General features: G+C 27.5%; 1 protein-coding gene across 1 annotated transcript in view; it reads right to left on the bottom strand.

Annotated features, from left to right (window-relative positions):
• GPC3 (glypican 3) overlaps positions 1–20,891 on the bottom strand; it is a 103,500-nt gene that overhangs the window by 53,523 nt on the left and 29,086 nt on the right. The gene's annotated exons all lie outside the window — the stretch shown is intronic.

Here is a 20,891-nt window from a genome sequence, read left to right as displayed (position 1 = left end):
GTATTGTATTTTGTATTGCATTGCATTGCATTGCATTGCATTGCACTTTATTGTATTTTTTATTGTATTTTTATTGTATTTTTATTGTATTTTGTATTGTATTGCATTGCATTGCATTGCATTGCATTGCACTTTATTGTATTTTTTATTGTATTTTTATTGTATTTTTATTGTATTTTGTATTTTGTATTGTTTTGTATTGTATTGTAATTGTATTGTATTGTTATTGTATTGCACTGTATTGTATTGTATTTTTTATTTTTTTTGTATTTTGTATTGTATTGCATTGTATTGCATTGCATTGCACTGTATTGTATTTTTTATTGTATTTTTATTGTATTTTTATTGTATTTTGTATTTTGTATTGTTTTGTATTGTATTGTAATTGTATTGTATTGTTATTGCATTGCACTGTATTGCACTGTATTGTATTGTATTTTTTATTGTATTTTTTATTTTGTATTGTATTGCATTGTATTGCATTGCATTGCACTGTATTGTATTGTATTTTTTATTGTATTTTGTATTTTGTATTGTATTGCATTGTATTGCATTGCACTGTATTGTATTTTTATTGTATTTTGTATTGTATTGTATTGTATTGTATTGTATATTGTATTGTATTGTATTGTATTGCATTGCATTGCACTGTATTGTATTTTTATTGTATTTTTATTGTATTTTGTATTGTATTGCATTGCATTGCATTGCATTGCACTATATTGTATTTTTTATTGTATTTTTATTGTATTTTTATTGTATTTTGTATTGTATTGTATTGTATTGTATTGTATTGTATTGTATTGTTATTGTATTGCATTGTATTGAACTGTATTGTATTGTATTTTTTATTGTATTTTGTATTTTGTATTGTATTGCATTGTATTGCATTGCATTGCACTGTATTGTATTGTATTTTTTATTGTATTTTGTATTTTGTATTTTGTATTTTGTATTTTGTATTTTGTCTTGTATTGCATTGCATTGCATTGCACTGTATTGTATTTTTATTGTATTTTGTATTGTATTGTATTGTATTGTATTGTATTGTATTGCATTGCATTGCACTGTATTGTATTTTTTATTGTATTTTTATTGTATTGTATTGTTTGTATTGTATTGTATTGTATTGTTATTGTTATTGTATTGTATTGCATTGCACTGTATTGTATTGTATTTTTTATTGTATTTTGTATTTTGTATTTTGTATTGTAATGTATTGCACTGTATTGCACTGTATTGTATTGTATTTTTTATTGTATTTTGTATTTTGTATTTTGTATTTTGTATTTTGTATTTTGTATTTTGTATTGTATTGCATTGCATTGCATTGCATTGCACTGTATTGTATTTTTATTGTATTTTGTATTGTATTGTATTGTATTGTATTGTATTGCATTGCATTGCACTGTATTGTATTTTTTATTGTATTTTTATTGTATTTTTATTGTATTTTGTATTTTGTATTGTATTGTATTGCATTGCATTGCATTGCATTGCACTGTATTGTATTTTTTATTGTATTTTTATTGTATTTTGTATTGTTTTGTATTGTATTGTATTGTTATTGTATTGTATTTCATTGTATTGCACTGTATTGTATTTTTATTGTATTTTGTATTGTATTGTATTGTATTGTATTGTATTGTATTTTGTATTGCATTGCATTGCATTGCATTGCATTGCACTTTATTGTATTTTTTATTGTATTTTTATTGTATTTTTATTGTATTTTGTATTGTATTGCATTGCATTGCATTGCATTGCATTGCACTTTATTGTATTTTTTATTGTATTTTTATTGTATTTTTATTGTATTTTGTATTTTGTATTGTTTTGTATTGTATTGTAATTGTATTGTATTGTTATTGTATTGCACTGTATTGTATTGTATTTTTTATTTTTTTTGTATTTTGTATTGTATTGCATTGTATTGCATTGCATTGCACTGTATTGTATTTTTTATTGTATTTTTATTGTATTTTTATTGTATTTTGTATTTTGTATTGTTTTGTATTGTATTGTAATTGTATTGTATTGTTATTGCATTGCACTGTATTGCACTGTATTGTATTGTATTTTTTATTGTATTTTGTATTTTGTATTGTATTGCATTGTATTGCATTGCATTGCACTGTATTGTATTGTATTTTTTATTGTATTTTGTATTTTGTATTGTATTGCATTGTATTGCATTGCACTGTATTGTATTTTTATTGTATTTTGTATTGTATTGTATTGTATTGTATTGTATATTGTATTGTATTGTATTGTATTGCATTGCATTGCACTGTATTGTATTTTTATTGTATTTTTATTGTATTTTGTATTGTATTGCATTGCATTGCATTGCATTGCACTATATTGTATTTTTTATTGTATTTTTATTGTATTTTTATTGTATTTTGTATTGTATTGTATTGTATTGTATTGTATTGTATTGTTATTGTATTGCATTGTATTGAACTGTATTGTATTGTATTTTTTATTGTATTTTGTATTTTGTATTGTATTGCATTGTATTGCATTGCATTGCACTGTATTGTATTTTTATTGTATTTTTATTGTATTTTGTATTGTATTGTATTGTATTGTATTGTATTGTTTGTATTGTATTGTATTGTATTGTTATTGTATTGTATTGCATTGCACTGTATTGTATTGTATTTTTTATTGTATTTTGTATTTTGTATTTTGTATTGTAATGTATTGCACTGTATTGCACTGTATTGTATTGTATTTTTTATTGTATTTTGTATTTTGTATTTTGTATTTTGTATTTTGTCTTGTATTGCATTGCATTGCATTGCACTGTATTGTATTTTTATTGTATTTTGTATTGTATTGTATTGTATTGTATTGTATTGTATTGCATTGCATTGCACTGTATTGTATTTTTTATTGTATTTTTATTGTATTGTATTGTTTGTATTGTATTGTATTGTATTGTTATTGTTATTGTATTGTATTGCATTGCACTGTATTGTATTGTATTTTTTATTGTATTTTGTATTTTGTATTTTGTATTGTAATGTATTGCACTGTATTGCACTGTATTGTATTGTATTTTGTATTTTGTATTTTGTATTTTGTATTTTGTATTTTGTATTTTGTATTTTGTATTTTGTATTTTGTATTGTATTGCATTGCATTGCATTGCATTGCACTGTATTGTATTTTTATTGTATTTTGTATTGTATTGTATTGTATTGTATTGTATTGCATTGCATTGCACTGTATTGTATTTTTTATTGTATTTTTATTGTATTTTTATTGTATTTTGTATTTTGTATTGTATTGTATTGCATTGCATTGCATTGCATTGCACTGTATTGTATTTTTTATTGTATTTTTATTGTATTTTGTATTGTTTTGTATTGTATTGTATTGTTATTGTATTGTATTTCATTGTATTGCACTGTATTGTATTGTATTTTGTATTTTGTATTGTATTGCATTGCATTGCATTGCATTGCATTGCACTGTATTGTATTTTTCATTGTATTTTTATTGTATTTTGTATTTTGTTTTGTATTGTTTTGTATTGTATTGTATTGTATTGTTATTGTATGGTATTGCATTGCATTGTATTGCACTGTATTCTATTGTATTTTTTATTGTATTTTGTATTTTGTATGTTGTATGTTGTATTGTATTGTATTGCACTGTAGTGCACTGTATTGTATTTTTTATTGTATTTTTATTGTATTTTTTATTTTTTATTTTGTATTGTATTGTATTGTATTGTATTGCATTGCATTGCATTGCATTGCATTGGACTGTATTGTATTTTTTATTGTATTTTTATTGTATTTTTTATTTTTTATTTTGTATTGTATTGTATTGTATTGTATATTGTATTGTATTGTATTGTATTGTATTGTATTGTATTGTATTGCATTGCATTGCATTGGACTGTATTGTGTTTTTTATTGTATTTTTTATTGTATTGTATTGTATTGTATTGCATTGCACTGTATTGTATTGTATTTTTATTGTATTTTGTATTGTATTGTATTGTATTGTATTGTATTGTTATTGTATTGTATTGCACTGTATTGTATTGCATTTTTTATTGTATTTTGTATTTTGTATTGTATTGCATTGCATTGCATTGCATTGCATTGCACTGTATTGTATTTTTTATTGTATTTTTATTGTATTTTTTATTTTTTATTTTGTATTGTATTGTATTGTATTGTATATTGTATTGTATTGTATTGTATTGCATTGCATTGCATTGGACTGTATTGTATTTTTTATTGTATTTTGTATTGTATTGTATTGTATTGTATTGTATTGTTTGTATTGTATTGTTATTGTATTGTATTGTATTGCATTGCACTGTATTGTATTGTATTTTTATTGTATTTTGTATTTTGTATTGTATTGTATTGTATTGTATTATATTGTATTTTTATTGTATTTTGTATTGTATTGTATTGTTATTGTATTGTATTGCACTGTATTGTATTGCATTTTTTATTGTATTTTGTATTTTGTATTGTATTGCATTGCATTGTATTGCATTGCACTGTATTGTATTTTTTATTGTATTTTTATTGTATTTTTATTGTATTTTGTATTTTGTATTTTGTATTGTATTGTATTGTATTGTATTGTATTGTATTGCATTGCATTGCATTGCATTGCATTGCACTGTATTGCGTTGTATTGTATTGTATTTTTTATTGTATTTTGTATTTTGTATTGTATTGCATTGCATTGTATTGCATTGCACTGTATTGTATTTTTTATTGTATTTTTATTGTATTTTTATTGTATTTTGTATTTTGTATTTTGTATTGTATTGCATTGCATTGTATTGCATTGCACTGTATTGTATTTTTTATTGTATTTTTATTGTATTTTTATTGTATTTTGTATTTTGTATTTTGTATTTTTTATTTTTTATTTTGTATTGTATTGTATTGTATATTGTATTGTATTGTATTGTATTGTATTGCATTGCATTGCATTGCATTGCACTGTATTGTATTTTTTATTGTATTTTTATTGTATTTTTTATTTTTTATTTTGTATTGTATTGTATTGTATTGTATTGTATTGTATTGTATTGTATTTTTATTGTATTTTGTATTTTGTATTGTATTGTATTGTATTGTATTGTATTGTATTGTATTGTTATTGTTTTGCATTGCACTGTATTGCACTGTATTGTATTGTATTTTTTATTGTATTTTGTATTTTGTATTGTATTGCATTGCATTGCATTGCACTGTATTGTATTGTATTTTTATTGTATTTTGTATTTTGTATTTTGTATTTTGTATTGTATTGTATTGTATTGTATTGTATTGTATTGTATTGTATTGTTGTATTGTATTGTATTGTATTGCACTGTATTGTATTGTATTTTTTATTGTATTTTGTATTTTGTATTGTATTGCATTGCATTGCATTGGACTGTATTGTATTTTTTATTGTATTTTGTATTGTATTGTATTGTATTGTATTGTTTGTATTGTATTGTTATTGTATTGTATTGCATTGCACTGTATTGTATTGTATTTTTATTGTATTTTGTATTTTGTATTTTGTATTTTGTATTGTATTGTATTGTATTGTATTGTATTGTATTGTATTGTATTGTATTGTATTGTTGTATTGTATTGTATTGTATTGCACTGTATTGTATTGTATTTTTTATTGTATTTTGTATTTTGTATTGTATTGCATTGCATTGCATTGGACTGTATTGTATTTTTTATTGTATTTTGTATTGTATTGTATTGTATTGTATTGCACTGTATTGCACTGTATTGTATTTTTATTGTATTTTGTATTGTATTGTATTGTATTGTATTGTATTTTGTATTGCATTGCATTGCATTGCATTGCATTGCACTTTATTGTATTTTTTATTGTATTTTTATTGTATTTTGTATTGTATTGCATTGCATTGCATTGCATTGCACTTTATTGTATTTTTTATTGTATTTTTATTGTATTTTTATTGTATTTTGTATTTTGTATTGTTTGGTATTGTATTGTAATTGTATTGTATTGTTATTGTATTGCACTGTATTGTATTGTATTTTTTATTTTTTTTGTATTTTGTATTGTATTGCATTGTATTGCATTGCATTGCACTGTATTGTATTTTTTATTGTATTTTTATTGTATTTTTATTGTATTTTGTATTTTGTATTGTTTTGTATTGTATTGTAATTGTATTGTATTGTTATTGCATTGCACTGTATTGCACTGTATTGTATTGTATTTTTTATTGTATTTTGTATTTTGTATTGTATTGCATTGTATTGCATTGCATTGCACTGTATTGTATTGTATTTTTTATTGTATTTTGTATTTTGTATTGTATTGCATTGTATTGCATTGCACTGTATTGTATTTTTATTGTATTTTGTATTGTATTGTATTGTATTGTATTGTATTGTATATTGTATTGTATTGTATTGCATTGCATTGCATTGCACTGTATTGTATTTTTTATTGTATTTTTATTGTATTTTTATTGTATTTTGTATTGTATTGCATTGCATTGCATTGCATTGCACTATATTGTATTTTTTATTGTATTTTTATTGTATTTTTATTGTATTTTGTATTTTGTATTGTATTGCATTGTATTGCATTGCATTGCACTGTATTGTATTTTTATTGTATTTTTATTGTATTTTGTATTGTATTGTATTGTATTGTATTGTTTGTATTGTATTGTATTGTATTGTTATTGTATTTTGTATTTTGTATTTTGTATTGTAATGTATTGCACTGTATTGCACTGTATTGTATTGTATTTTTTATTGTATTTTGTATTTTGTATTTTGTATTTTGTATTGTATTGCATTGCATTGCATTGCATTGCACTGTATTGTATTTTTATTGTATTTTGTATTGTATTGTATTGTATTGTATTGTATTGCATTGCATTGCACTGTATTGTATTTTTTATTGTATTTTTATTGTATTTTGTATTGTTTTGTATTGTATTGTATTGTTATTGTATTGTATTTCATTGTATTGCACTGTATTGTATTGTATTTTGTATTTTGTATTTTGTATTTTGTATTGCATTGCATTGCATTGCATTGCATTGCATTGCACTGTATTGTATTTTTATTGTATTTTTATTGTATTTTGTATTTTGTATTTTGTATTGTATTGCATTGCATTGTATTGCATTGCACTGTATTGTATTTTTTATTGTATTTTTATTGTATTTTTATTGTATTTTGTATTTTGTATTTTGTATTTTGTATTGTATTGCATTGTATTGTATTTTGTATTGTTTTGTATTGTATTGTATTGTATTGTATTTTTTATTGTATTTTGTATTTTGTATTGCATTGCATTGCATTGCATTGCATTGCACTTTATTGTATTTTTTATTGTATTTTTATTGTATTTTTATTGTATTTTGTATTTTGTATTGTTTTGTATTGTATTGTAATTGTATTGTATTGTTATTGTATTGTATTGTTATTGTATTGCACTGTATTGTATTGTATTTTTTATTGTATTTTGTATTTTGTATTGCATTGCATTGCATTGCATTGCATTGCACTTTATTGTATTTTTTATTGTATTTTTATTGTATTTTTATTGTATTTTGTATTTTGTATTGTATTGCATTGCATTGCATTGCATTGCACTTTATTGTATTTTTTATTGTATTTTTATTGTATTTTTATTGTATTTTGTATTTTGTATTGTTTTGTATTGTATTGTATTGTAATTGTATTGTATTGTTATTTTATTGCACTGTATTGTATTGTATTTTTTATTGTATTTTGTATTGTATTGCATTGTATTGCATTGCATTGCACTGTATTGTATTTTTATTGTATTTTGTATTGTATTGCATTGCATTGCATTGCACTGTATTGTATTTTTTATTGTATTTTTATTGTATTTTTATTGTATTTTTATTGTATTTTGTATTGTATTGCATTGCATTGCATTGCATTGCACTGTATTGTATTTTTTATTGTATTTTTATTGTATTTTTATTGTATTTTGTATTTTGTATTGTATTGTATTGTATTGTATTGTATTGTATTGTATTGTATTGTATTGTATTGTATTGTATTGTATTGTTATTGCATTGCATTGCACTGTATTGCACTGTATTGTATTGTATTTTTTATTGTATTTTTATTGTATTTTTATTGTATTTTGTATTTTGTATTTTGTATTTTGTATTGTATTGTATTGTATTGTATTGTATTGTATTGTATTGTATTGTATTGTATTGTATTGTATTGTATTGTATTGTATTGCATTGCATTGCATTGCATTGGACTGTATTGTATTTTTTATTGTATTTTGTATTGTATTGCATTGCATTGCATTGCATTGCACTTTATTGTATTTTTTATTGTATTTTTATTGTATTTTTATTGTATTTTGTATTTTGTATTGTTTTGTATTGTATTGTATTGTATTGTATTGTAATTGTATTGTATTGTTATTGTATTGCACTGTATTGTATTGTATTTTTTATTGTATTTTGTATTTTGTATTGTATTGCATTGTATTGCATTGCATTGCACTGTATTGTATTTTTATTGTATTTTGTATTGTATTGCATTGCATTGCATTGCACTGTATTGTATTTTTTATTGTATTTTTATTGTATTTTTATTGTATTTTTATTGTATTTTGTATTGTATTGCATTGCATTGCATTGCATTGCACTGTATTGTATTTTTTATTGTATTTTTATTGTATTTTTATTGTATTTTGTATTTTGTATTTTGTATTTTGTATTGTATTGTATTGTATTGTATTGTATTGCATTGCACTGTATTGTATTGTATTTTTTATTGTATTTTGTATTGTATTGCATTGCACTGTATTGCACTGTATTGTATTTTTATTGTATTTTGTATTGTATTGTATTGTATTGTATTGTATTTTGTATTGCATTGCATTGCATTGCATTGCATTGCACTTTATTGTATTTTTTATTGTATTTTTATTGTATTTTTATTGTATTTTGTATTGTATTGCATTGCATTGCATTGCATTGCATTGCACTTTATTGTATTTTTTATTGTATTTTTATTGTATTTTTATTGTATTTTGTATTTTGTATTGTTTTGTATTGTATTGTAATTGTATTGTATTGTTATTGTATTGCACTGTATTGTATTGTATTTTTTATTTTTTTTGTATTTTGTATTGTATTGCATTGTATTGCATTGCATTGCACTGTATTGTATTTTTTATTGTATTTTTATTGTATTTTTATTGTATTTTGTATTTTGTATTGTTTTGTATTGTATTGTAATTGTATTGTATTGTTATTGCATTGCACTGTATTGCACTGTATTGTATTGTATTTTTTATTGTATTTTGTATTTTGTATTGTATTGCATTGTATTGCATTGCATTGCACTGTATTGTATTGTATTTTTTATTGTATTTTGTATTTTGTATTGTATTGCATTGTATTGCATTGCACTGTATTGTATTTTTATTGTATTTTGTATTGTATTGTATTGTATTGTATTGTATATTGTATTGTATTGTATTGTATTGCATTGCATTGCACTGTATTGTATTTTTATTGTATTTTTATTGTATTTTGTATTGTATTGCATTGCATTGCATTGCATTGCACTATATTGTATTTTTTATTGTATTTTTATTGTATTTTTATTGTATTTTGTATTGTATTGTATTGTATTGTATTGTATTGTATTGTATTGTTATTGTATTGCATTGTATTGAACTGTATTGTATTGTATTTTTTATTGTATTTTGTATTTTGTATTGTATTGCATTGTATTGCATTGCATTGCACTGTATTGTATTTTTATTGTATTTTTATTGTATTTTGTATTGTATTGTATTGTATTGTATTGTATTGTTTGTATTGTATTGTATTGTATTGTTATTGTATTGTATTGCATTGCACTGTATTGTATTGTATTTTTTATTGTATTTTGTATTTTGTATTTTGTATTGTAATGTATTGCACTGTATTGCACTGTATTGTATTGTATTTTTTATTGTATTTTGTATTTTGTATTTTGTATTTTGTATTTTGTCTTGTATTGCATTGCATTGCATTGCACTGTATTGTATTTTTATTGTATTTTGTATTGTATTGTATTGTATTGTATTGTATTGTATTGCATTGCATTGCACTGTATTGTATTTTTTATTGTATTTTTATTGTATTGTATTGTTTGTATTGTATTGTATTGTATTGTTATTGTTATTGTATTGTATTGCATTGCACTGTATTGTATTGTATTTTTTATTGTATTTTGTATTTTGTATTTTGTATTGTAATGTATTGCACTGTATTGCACTGTATTGTATTGTATTTTTTATTGTATTTTGTATTTTGTATTTTGTATTTTGTATTTTGTATTTTGTATTGTATTGCATTGCATTGCATTGCATTGCACTGTATTGTATTTTTATTGTATTTTGTATTGTATTGTATTGTATTGTATTGTATTGCATTGCATTGCACTGTATTGTATTTTTTATTGTATTTTTATTGTATTTTTATTGTATTTTGTATTTTGTATTGTATTGTATTGCATTGCATTGCATTGCATTGCACTGTATTGTATTTTTTATTGTATTTTTATTGTATTTTGTATTGTTTTGTATTGTATTGTATTGTTATTGTATTGTATTTCATTGTATTGCACTGTATTGTATTTTTATTGTATTTTGTATTGTATTGTATTGTATTGTATTGTATTGTATTTTGTATTGCATTGCATTGCATTGCATTGCATTGCACTTTATTGTATTTTTTATTGTATTTTTATTGTATTTTTATTGTATTTTGTATTGTATTGCATTGCATTGCATTGCATTGCATTGCACTTTATTGTATTTTTTATTGTATTTTTATTGTATTTTTATTGTATTTTGTATTTTGTATTGTTTTGTATTGTATTGTAATTGTATTGTATTGTTATTGTATTGCACTGTATTGTATTGTATTTTTTATTTTTTTTGTATTTTGTATTGTATTGCATTGTATTGCATTGCATTGCACTGTATTGTATTTTTTATTGTATTTTTATTGTATTTTTATTGTATTTTGTATTTTGTATTGTTTTGTATTGTATTGTAATTGTATTGTATTGTTATTGCATTGCACTGTATTGCACTGTATTGTATTGTATTTTTTATTGTATTTTGTATTTTGTATTGTATTGCATTGTATTGCATTGCATTGCACTGTATTGTATTGTATTTTTTATTGTATTTTGTATTTTGTATTGTATTGCATTGTATTGCATTGCACTGTATTGTATTTTTATTGTATTTTGTATTGTATTGTATTGTATTGTATTGTATATTGTATTGTATTGTATTGTATTGCATTGCATTGCACTGTATTGTATTTTTATTGTATTTTTATTGTATTTTGTATTGTATTGCATTGCATTGCATTGCATTGCACTATATTGTATTTTTTATTGTATTTTTATTGTATTTTTATTGTATTTTGTATTGTATTGTATTGTATTGTATTGTATTGTATTGTTATTGTATTGCATTGTATTGAACTGTATTGTATTGTATTTTTTATTGTATTTTGTATTTTGTATTGTATTGCATTGTATTGCATTGCATTGCACTGTATTGTATTTTTATTGTATTTTTATTGTATTTTGTATTGTATTGTATTGTATTGTATTGTATTGTTTGTATTGTATTGTATTGTATTGTTATTGTATTGTATTGCATTGCACTGTATTGTATTGTATTTTTTATTGTATTTTGTATTTTGTATTTTGTATTGTAATGTATTGCACTGTATTGCACTGTATTGTATTGTATTTTTTATTGTATTTTGTATTTTGTATTTTGTATTTTGTATTTTGTCTTGTATTGCATTGCATTGCATTGCACTGTATTGTATTTTTATTGTATTTTGTATTGTATTGTATTGTATTGTATTGTATTGTATTGCATTGCATTGCACTGTATTGTATTTTTTATTGTATTTTTATTGTATTGTATTGTTTGTATTGTATTGTATTGTATTGTTATTGTTATTGTATTGTATTGCATTGCACTGTATTGTATTGTATTTTTTATTGTATTTTGTATTTTGTATTTTGTATTGTAATGTATTGCACTGTATTGCACTGTATTGTATTGTATTTTGTATTTTGTATTTTGTATTTTGTATTTTGTATTTTGTATTTTGTATTTTGTATTTTGTATTGTATTGCATTGCATTGCATTGCATTGCACTGTATTGTATTTTTATTGTATTTTGTATTGTATTGTATTGTATTGTATTGTATTGCATTGCATTGCACTGTATTGTATTTTTTATTGTATTTTTATTGTATTTTTATTGTATTTTGTATTTTGTATTGTATTGTATTGCATTGCATTGCATTGCATTGCACTGTATTGTATTTTTTATTGTATTTTTATTGTATTTTGTATTGTTTTGTATTGTATTGTATTGTTATTGTATTGTATTTCATTGTATTGCACTGTATTGTATTGTATTTTGTATTTTGTATTGTATTGCATTGCATTGCATTGCATTGCATTGCACTGTATTGTATTTTTCATTGTATTTTTATTGTATTTTGTATTTTGTTTTGTATTGTTTTGTATTGTATTGTATTGTATTGTTATTGTATGGTATTGCATTGCATTGTATTGCACTGTATTCTATTGTATTTTTTATTGTATTTTGTATTTTGTATGTTGTATGTTGTATTGTATTGTATTGCACTGTAGTGCACTGTATTGTATTTTTTATTGTATTTTTATTGTATTTTTTATTTTTTATTTTGTATTGTATTGTATTGTATTGTATTGTATTGCATTGCATTGCATTGCATTGGACTGTATTGTATTTTTTATTGTATTTTTATTGTATTTTTTATTTTTTATTTTGTATTGTATTGTATTGTATTGTATATTGTATTGTATTGTATTGTATTGTATTGTATTGTATTGTATTGCATTGCATTGCATTGGACTGTATTGTGTTTTTTATTGTATTTTTTATTGTATTGTATTGTATTGTATTGCATTGCACTGTATTGTATTGTATTTTTATTGTATTTTGTATTGTATTGTATTGTATTGTATTGTATTGTTATTGTATTGTATTGCACTGTATTGTATTGCATTTTTTATTGTATTTTGTATTTTGTATTGTATTGCATTGCATTGCATTGCATTGCATTGCATTGCACTGTATTGTATTTTTTATTGTATTTTTATTGTATTTTTTATTTTTTATTTTGTATTGTATTGTATTGTATTGTATATTGTATTGTATTGTATTGTATTGCATTGCATTGCATTGGACTGTATTGTATTTTTTATTGTATTTTGTATTGTATTGTATTGTATTGTATTGTATTGTTTGTATTGTATTGTTATTGTATTGTATTGTATTGCATTGCACTGTATTGTATTGTATTTTTATTGTATTTTGTATTTTGTATTGTATTGTATTGTATTGTATTATATTGTATTTTTATTGTATTTTGTATTGTATTGTATTGTTATTGTATTGTATTGCACTGTATTGTATTGCATTTTTTATTGTATTTTGTATTTTGTATTGTATTGCATTGCATTGTATTGCATTGCACTGTATTGTATTTTTTATTGTATTTTTATTGTATTTTTATTGTATTTTGTATTTTGTATTTTGTATTGTATTGTATTGTATTGTATTGTATTGTATTGCATTGCATTGCATTGCATTGCATTGCACTGTATTGCGTTGTATTGTATTGTATTTTTTATTGTATTTTGTATTTTGTATTGTATTGCATTGCATTGTATTGCATTGCACTGTATTGTATTTTTTATTGTATTTTTATTGTATTTTTATTGTATTTTGTATTTTGTATTTTGTATTGTATTGCATTGCATTGTATTGCATTGCACTGTATTGTATTTTTTATTGTATTTTTATTGTATTTTTATTGTATTTTGTATTTTGTATTTTGTATTTTTTATTTTTTATTTTGTATTGTATTGTATTGTATATTGTATTGTATTGTATTGTATTGTATTGCATTGCATTGCATTGCATTGCACTGTATTGTATTTTTTATTGTATTTTTATTGTATTTTTTATTTTTTATTTTGTATTGTATTGTATTGTATTGTATTGTATTGTATTGTATTGTATTTTTATTGTATTTTGTATTTTGTATTGTATTGTATTGTATTGTATTGTATTGTATTGTATTGTATTGTATTGTATTGTATTGTATTGTTATTGTTATTGTATTGTATTGCATTTTTTATTGTATTTTGTATTTTGTATTGTATTGCATTGCATTGTATTGCATTGCACTGTATTGTATTTTTTATTGTATTTTTATTGTATTTTGTATTTTGTATTTTGTATTTTGTATTGTATTGTATTGTATTGTATTGTATTGTATTGTATTGTATTGTATTGTATTGTATTGACTTGCCTTGTGGATGCTCCATCACTGGAGGCTTTTAAGAAGAGATTGGACAACCACTTGTCTGGAATGGTATAAGGTCTCCTGCCATGGGCAGGGGGTTGGACTAGATGACCTCCAAGGTCCCTAACTCTGCTATTCTCTAATTCTGTCACGTGCCAAAGCGCATGGATCCCCTTCTTCTCTCTGAAGCTGCCTGCATGCCTTGAGCATTTCCCACTAATTGGTCCCCAGCATCCAAACCTCTTTGCTGCTCAGGTGATCAAAGAATGCCTGTCTCCCCCCCACACCCCCAATCCCACCAGCCTGTGAATTAGCACAGCAAAAGGGGAGAAAAAAGAGACGGAGTGGAGGATTGTGACAGGCAGGAGGCATTACATTTTCTTTGAATGCTAAATAGTCCCACACCATCTTCGGCCTTCCAAACCTCCAGGGCACCATTAATAAAAAGAATGGAAACTTAACAAGCACTTTGGCAGGTGGCAGGTCGCTCACCTTTCCTGGCAGGGCAGCTTTCAACAGAATGGTAGACAGAAAGAGGGGGAGGGGGAGGGAAGGGGATCCGAGCCCCTAAAAATTTATGATTCCCATGAAAAATTGAAGCTTGTTTGGATTCTCCCTGTCGCTTTTCCCAGCTCACGTTAGAGCCAAACTGAGATCGAATTACAGATTATTTCTATCGTGGTGTGTGTGTGTGTGTGTGTGTGTGTGTGTGTGTGTGTGTGTGTGTGTGTGTCCCCGCAGGAAGACAGGGCTGAAAATTAAGCCACTTAGCAAGATTAAAAGCGCGGTGCCTGGTGTTCACAGCACCTTTTAGTGAAGGTTGTCATTAAAGTAAAGCACATCGCACATTAAAATAAAGTTGATTATGCATCGGGCACTTTAAAGGTTGTGGAGTCCTTGGTGCTCTCCGAGCTTGGTTGTTCCCTGCAAAGGTTTCATTACCTGACCAGGTAACAACATCGTCATCAGTGAGCACTTCTGAAAATTCATATTTCTGTTCTACTCCAAATGATCAAGATGGCTAAACTCCTGTAAAAACAAATAGCCGGCAACCGGTACCCAGATAAGCAGGGATTAACCCCAGACAAACAATCAAGTAGAAAACCAAATGAAGAAACTACCCCCCCCAAAAAAAACATGCTTCTACCCACACCAGCAGGGCAAGTGACTGTATATAAACAGGGAGAAAACCCCACACTCCCTCACACTGATGACGTTATGTAGTTGGATATTGAAATGTCTGCAAAGCAACTAAGCTCAGAGAGCTTCAAGGACCACACAGTTCAACCCTGAGCTATAACATTCTCTTCTATTGGGACTTTAAACTTTATGCTGTTCCTTCCATCAATGATGATGGTTTATTATTATACTCATAGCCAGTTCTTTAGCTGTTATTGGCTTAATTTTTCACTGAGTTCTTCCCCAAAACCTAGGATGCCGTAACTTAGTGTTCCATATCCTTCTAGGGACACGCGTTATCTGTAGCACTTACACAATAGTGAAGAAAACACATAAAGGGGCTGATCCAAAAAGGAAGGAAAGGGATCTACAGTGTCGCACAAATCCAACAAGCCATGGTCTGGGAAGCCTTCTCTTCTTCTCCCTTACCCAACCCAACTAGAGCTTCTTTGGAGTTGTCCATGGTGCTGGAAACTTCATCAGCCTTTGCTTTCTGGTCTGGTCACCACCATTTTCTCATCAAATGACAGTCAGTCAACATCTTTATCTTATCCAGATGAACTATAGAAGACCCCCTCGCCTCTGATCTGCACCCACACCAGTGACGGAGCCCTTGAATCATGAACGAGGTATCCAACTACTACCCACTGTCCTCAGGCCACCTTCTCTTCTCAATAGTGGCTCTCCCCGACTTCAAGGTGGACACTTCTATCTGGGTGGGTCAGCCACCCCAACTTCAAAGCTCAGATCGTCATCAAGGTTAAAGGCCGTTCTACCCTCTAATAATCACGATAGGATTTTACTCATCAGCTTTACTTTTTCTACTCCTGGAGAGTCAGTTTGGAAGAGAACAATACACTTTTTAAAGATTAGGAGGGGGGAAAAAAACTATTTCTGGTAGAACTTTTCTTTAATTAATGGATGCAGTCTGAGATAATTTAACATCATATTCCACTGCCGCATTAAACTTTATGTAGCTTTTCTGATGTCTAATTATCATACTTTGCAACTAAGGGCAGGGAGGACGGGGAAGGGTAGGCGGAAGATGCATGATTAATTTTTACAATTTCTAGGACGGGAGAACAGAGGAAATACACAACAGTGGATCTGGAGTTAAAATCTGAAAAATCTGCAAAAAAAAAGAAAAAAAAGAAAAAACCACCTCCAAAAGGAATCAATTCCAATTCCTGGAATCAATTCTGATAAAAATCAAGACCACCGTGATACCAATTTTGTTGTGCCTCGGTCTACCAATATTTAAATCAATGAAATGGGTGCAATGGCTATTTTCTTGTTCCTGCAGGATTGAACTACCAGACTGAAGGACAAAATTAAGGTCTGTGGGCAACCCAGCATCTTGGCTGGCTGGAACGAACTAACCATTCCTGCAGAAAAAAAACATTTCAAGGCACGATTCATCTTATATGAAAGAATGATCAAATATTTCTTCCTTTTGTTTTAACTCAGGGTTTTTCTAGTTTCCGGTAAAAAAAATTTTTTTTAAAATGCATTCCACTGTTTTTATTGGATTTCTCTTTTTTTTATTACATATTATAAGAAAAGCCTGCAACCTTTGACTGGTGTAATAGATTTTTGTTTTTAATGAAAAAAAAGCCATTCTTGCATTTTCACAGAGATGGCATTTCGAAGAGATTTGTTCCTCTTTGCAGCTAGAAGAAAGTGAGAAAGATTCTTGAGAAATATAATGACAGGCACTTGGAATATTAACAATTTAATATTGTCAACACTGCACCTATGCTAACGAATATAATACCAAGACGCAACCCTTGGAAAATGAGATGCTGGGCTGAATTTACTGATCAATCCTGATAAAGTCAGCTTCAAGAATTATCCAATGCTCCCTAAATTTGTTATTTCCTTAGCAAATGCTTAAATCTTCAGCAGAAAAGTTGGGAATTAAGCATGAAGTAATTAAGAGATTCCCGTACACCGTAGCAAAAGAAAGCGGGTCGAACTGCAGGAAACTTACAGAGATGAAAGGAACCTTGGAGGTCTTCTAGTCCAACCCCCATTCTGAAAAGATTGACACACACACCATGAAACTGTAGAGCAGCCTTTTCTTCTTATAAACCAGGCAACAAAGCGACTGAAAGACCCATGTCTGAGTTTCTTTCGTAGTTCACAAAGAGCAGTGATGTCACCATGCAGATATTTGGAGTTGAGAAGTTAATTTCTTTCTTGACTTTGGAACCGGACTGAGAGCCAACAGACTATTAATTGCCTACTAACAGATTTAATAAACGTAACCACGATAGCTTCGTTTGGGGCCAGCGTGCAAGTCTTCTTCTGCCTAAAGAGGCCTTTAAAATTAAATGCATCTGCCTGCTTTCCTCCAAGTCATGCATTTTTCATCAACCCACAGCTAGCAGATCCATTGCATCTACTACCACGTTTACAGAAAGGGATGATTTAAGTCCAAGGCAGCCCAACTGTATTTTAAAATTAGCATCCATCTCTTGATTTATTTCAGACTCAGAATTGATGAACTCTTCCCTGCAGAAGGAAGTCTGCCCAATTGCTTGGGTTGCCATCATAAATCCCAAAGGTGCTCCAGACCACCCAAGGTGAGTTCCCCAGGCCTCCTCCCCGAGGATGGAGGGCAGATCAGGAAGGCCCCTTTGAGTAAACAAGCTGACAAAACACGAATGTAAGTAAGTGGAAGGGATGTTGTCCAACACAGGATGATGCAGGAACCTTAATGAGTTCTGAATCTACTGACTTTACAGAACTTACTTTTGGAAAAGGGAGGGGGGGATCAGATGTGTCTATCTTCTTGTCTGTCTATCTATCTTCCTACTTACCTACCTACCTACCTTGTGTGCCTGTCTATCTATCATCTAACTATCATCTACCCTGTTTCCCCCAAAATAAGACATCCCCTGTTAATAAGCCCAATTGGGCTTTTGAGTGCATGGCAATAAGGCCAAGCGCTTATTTCAGGGTTCAAAAAAATATAAGGGTCTTATTTTCGGGAAAACATGGTAGCTACCAGTATCTATTTATCTACCTACCTACCTCTATCTGTCTATCGATCTACCTATCTATCTACCTACCATGTTTCCCCGAAAATAAGACCCTGTCTTATATTTTTTTTGAACCCTGAAATAAGCGCTTGGCCTTATTGCTATGCACTCAAAAGCCCGATTGGGCTTATTATCAGGGGATGTCTTATTTTGGGGAAAACAGGGTACCTATCTATTTATCTATTTACCTATTTATCTATTTGTCTGCCTGCCTGCCTGCCTCTCTGTCTGTCTATCTATCTATCTATCTATCTATCTATCTATCTATCTATCTATCTATCTATCTATCTATTTCTCTCTCTCTCTCTCTCTCTTGCATTCTCTCTCTCTCCCTCCAGAAAGCCACAAGATTTAATAACAGCCCATTAACTTTTTCTAAAGCAGGTCTACTGTAGCTGCATCAGAAATGGACAGCACAGGATTCCTGCAAATGTTCAACTGCACCCCAAACCCCTTTAAAAATTGCTACTAACACATAGCAAGTGACAGGACACATTGGATTAAAAAGGTAGACAGAGATCCTATGCTAATCTAGGTACGAACAACATCCTTTGATTTTTCCAGAATTCTGCATCAGGATGGTTTAATATTAGCTACTTTTTAACAAACTTGTAAAAGTTTGCAAATGACAGGTTTTGGTAAGACCGAGAGACACGTGGTTGATCAATCAATAAATAATCAGAAGATGGTTTGGAGCAGGAAAAGCAAACAGAAGACTTGTCTTGAGACTTAATTCTCCCCACACCGAGAATGCATATTTTATAACCGTTGCATGCAAGAACCAACAGAGAATACATTTTTTTCAACACGGTTAAATATTCATCCCCAGGACTGGAAACGTTCAGACTCGCAAATTTTGCATTTGCAAAATGAGATGCCCAGATCAGCATTGCGCTGCCTCGTCGCAAGGAGCCTGCAACCACATTTAAACCATAGTTTAAAGCCAGCTCAGCACTGTGCAAAGCTCCCTCCTTATTTTTGCCTCTGGCCTTGATGATTTCTCTGGCTGTCAAATTCCATTCAAGGTTATGCAGACCCACCCCCCAATTTTCTTCAAAGGGGAGAAAGGGAGCGGAGGAGAAAACATTTAGTTGCAGTTGGAATTTGGTCTCCAAGAAACATTTCCATTTTCAGTTGAAGGCTAAGCCATTCACAGCTACGGATGGCAGAAAATGATTTTTATTTTTTTAATTAAAGAAAATAACCAAAACTTGTTTCGTTCTGAGCAAAGGTTCCCTTTCAAAGTCTCTCTTTAAGCTCAACTTGTAAATTCTAGGGGATTAATTCCAAGCACTTCTCTGAACTTCCAAAGCTATTATTTAATTTTGCAACTTTGGTCAAAATGTTATCTTTTTTATTTTTCTGTTGAGCTGTTCATCCCAAGCATAGACTGTTTTGCTATTCTTCAACACTCACAACAAATAGCAACAATATACACATATATATATTTTTAATAAACAGGGGAATAGGATTTTACTGGTTCAGCCATCAGGAGTACAAAATCTGAATTCATCTCCTTTTTTTAAACAGGGAAGGCAGGAATTAGGGGAAAAAATGATGATCCTTCGGTCAATCTCTGATTTTGCTCATATCCCATTAATGCCTTATTCAATTGCTCTCAAATTAAACTCAGTGGTGGAATTATTATTTTTTTTACTACCAGTTCTGTGGGCGTGGCTTGGTGGGCGTGGCAGGGGAAGGATACTGCAAAATTCCCATTCCCTTCCCATTCCTGGGGGAAGGCTATTGCAAAATCCCCATTCCCTCCCCACTCCTGAGGGAAGGATATTGCAAAATCTCCATTCCCTCCCCACTCTGGGGCCAGCCAGAGGTGGTATTTGGTTCTCCGAACTTCTCAAAATTTCCACTACTGGTTCTCCGGAACCTGTCAGAACCTGCTGAATAGCACCCCTGATTAAACTCCTCTTAATATGATCAAAACAGCTGAGCATCCAAAGAAAATAATTAATGTTCAGAACGAAAAATACGGGAATTAGGTAGCAATCTGGCAATTTAAAGAGAATTGGCTTAGACAGAGAGTATCCAATTATCCAATGATCTTCTATCAATTTTAACATCGCTCATATATTTTAATGTTTCTATTCGTGTGTTCTCCTGCATTGTCTAAAACTCTCCAACCATTAGATTTTGAACATGAATTCTGTGCTGGGAATTCTGGGAAACAGAATGAAAACCTCTTTCCTTTAAGATGCAAAGCCGGGGATGGGGGTTG

Source organism: Pituophis catenifer, unplaced genomic scaffold (assembly GCF_029215685.1).
Source record: "Pituophis catenifer annectens isolate HBS135680 unplaced genomic scaffold, rPitCat1.0.hap2 SCAF_11, whole genome shotgun sequence".
In the NCBI taxonomy this organism is placed as follows: domain Eukaryota; kingdom Metazoa; phylum Chordata; class Lepidosauria; order Squamata; family Colubridae; genus Pituophis; species Pituophis catenifer.
The sequence above is the reverse complement of the archived record's forward strand: the minus strand, read 5'-3'. Positions and strand labels throughout refer to the sequence as shown.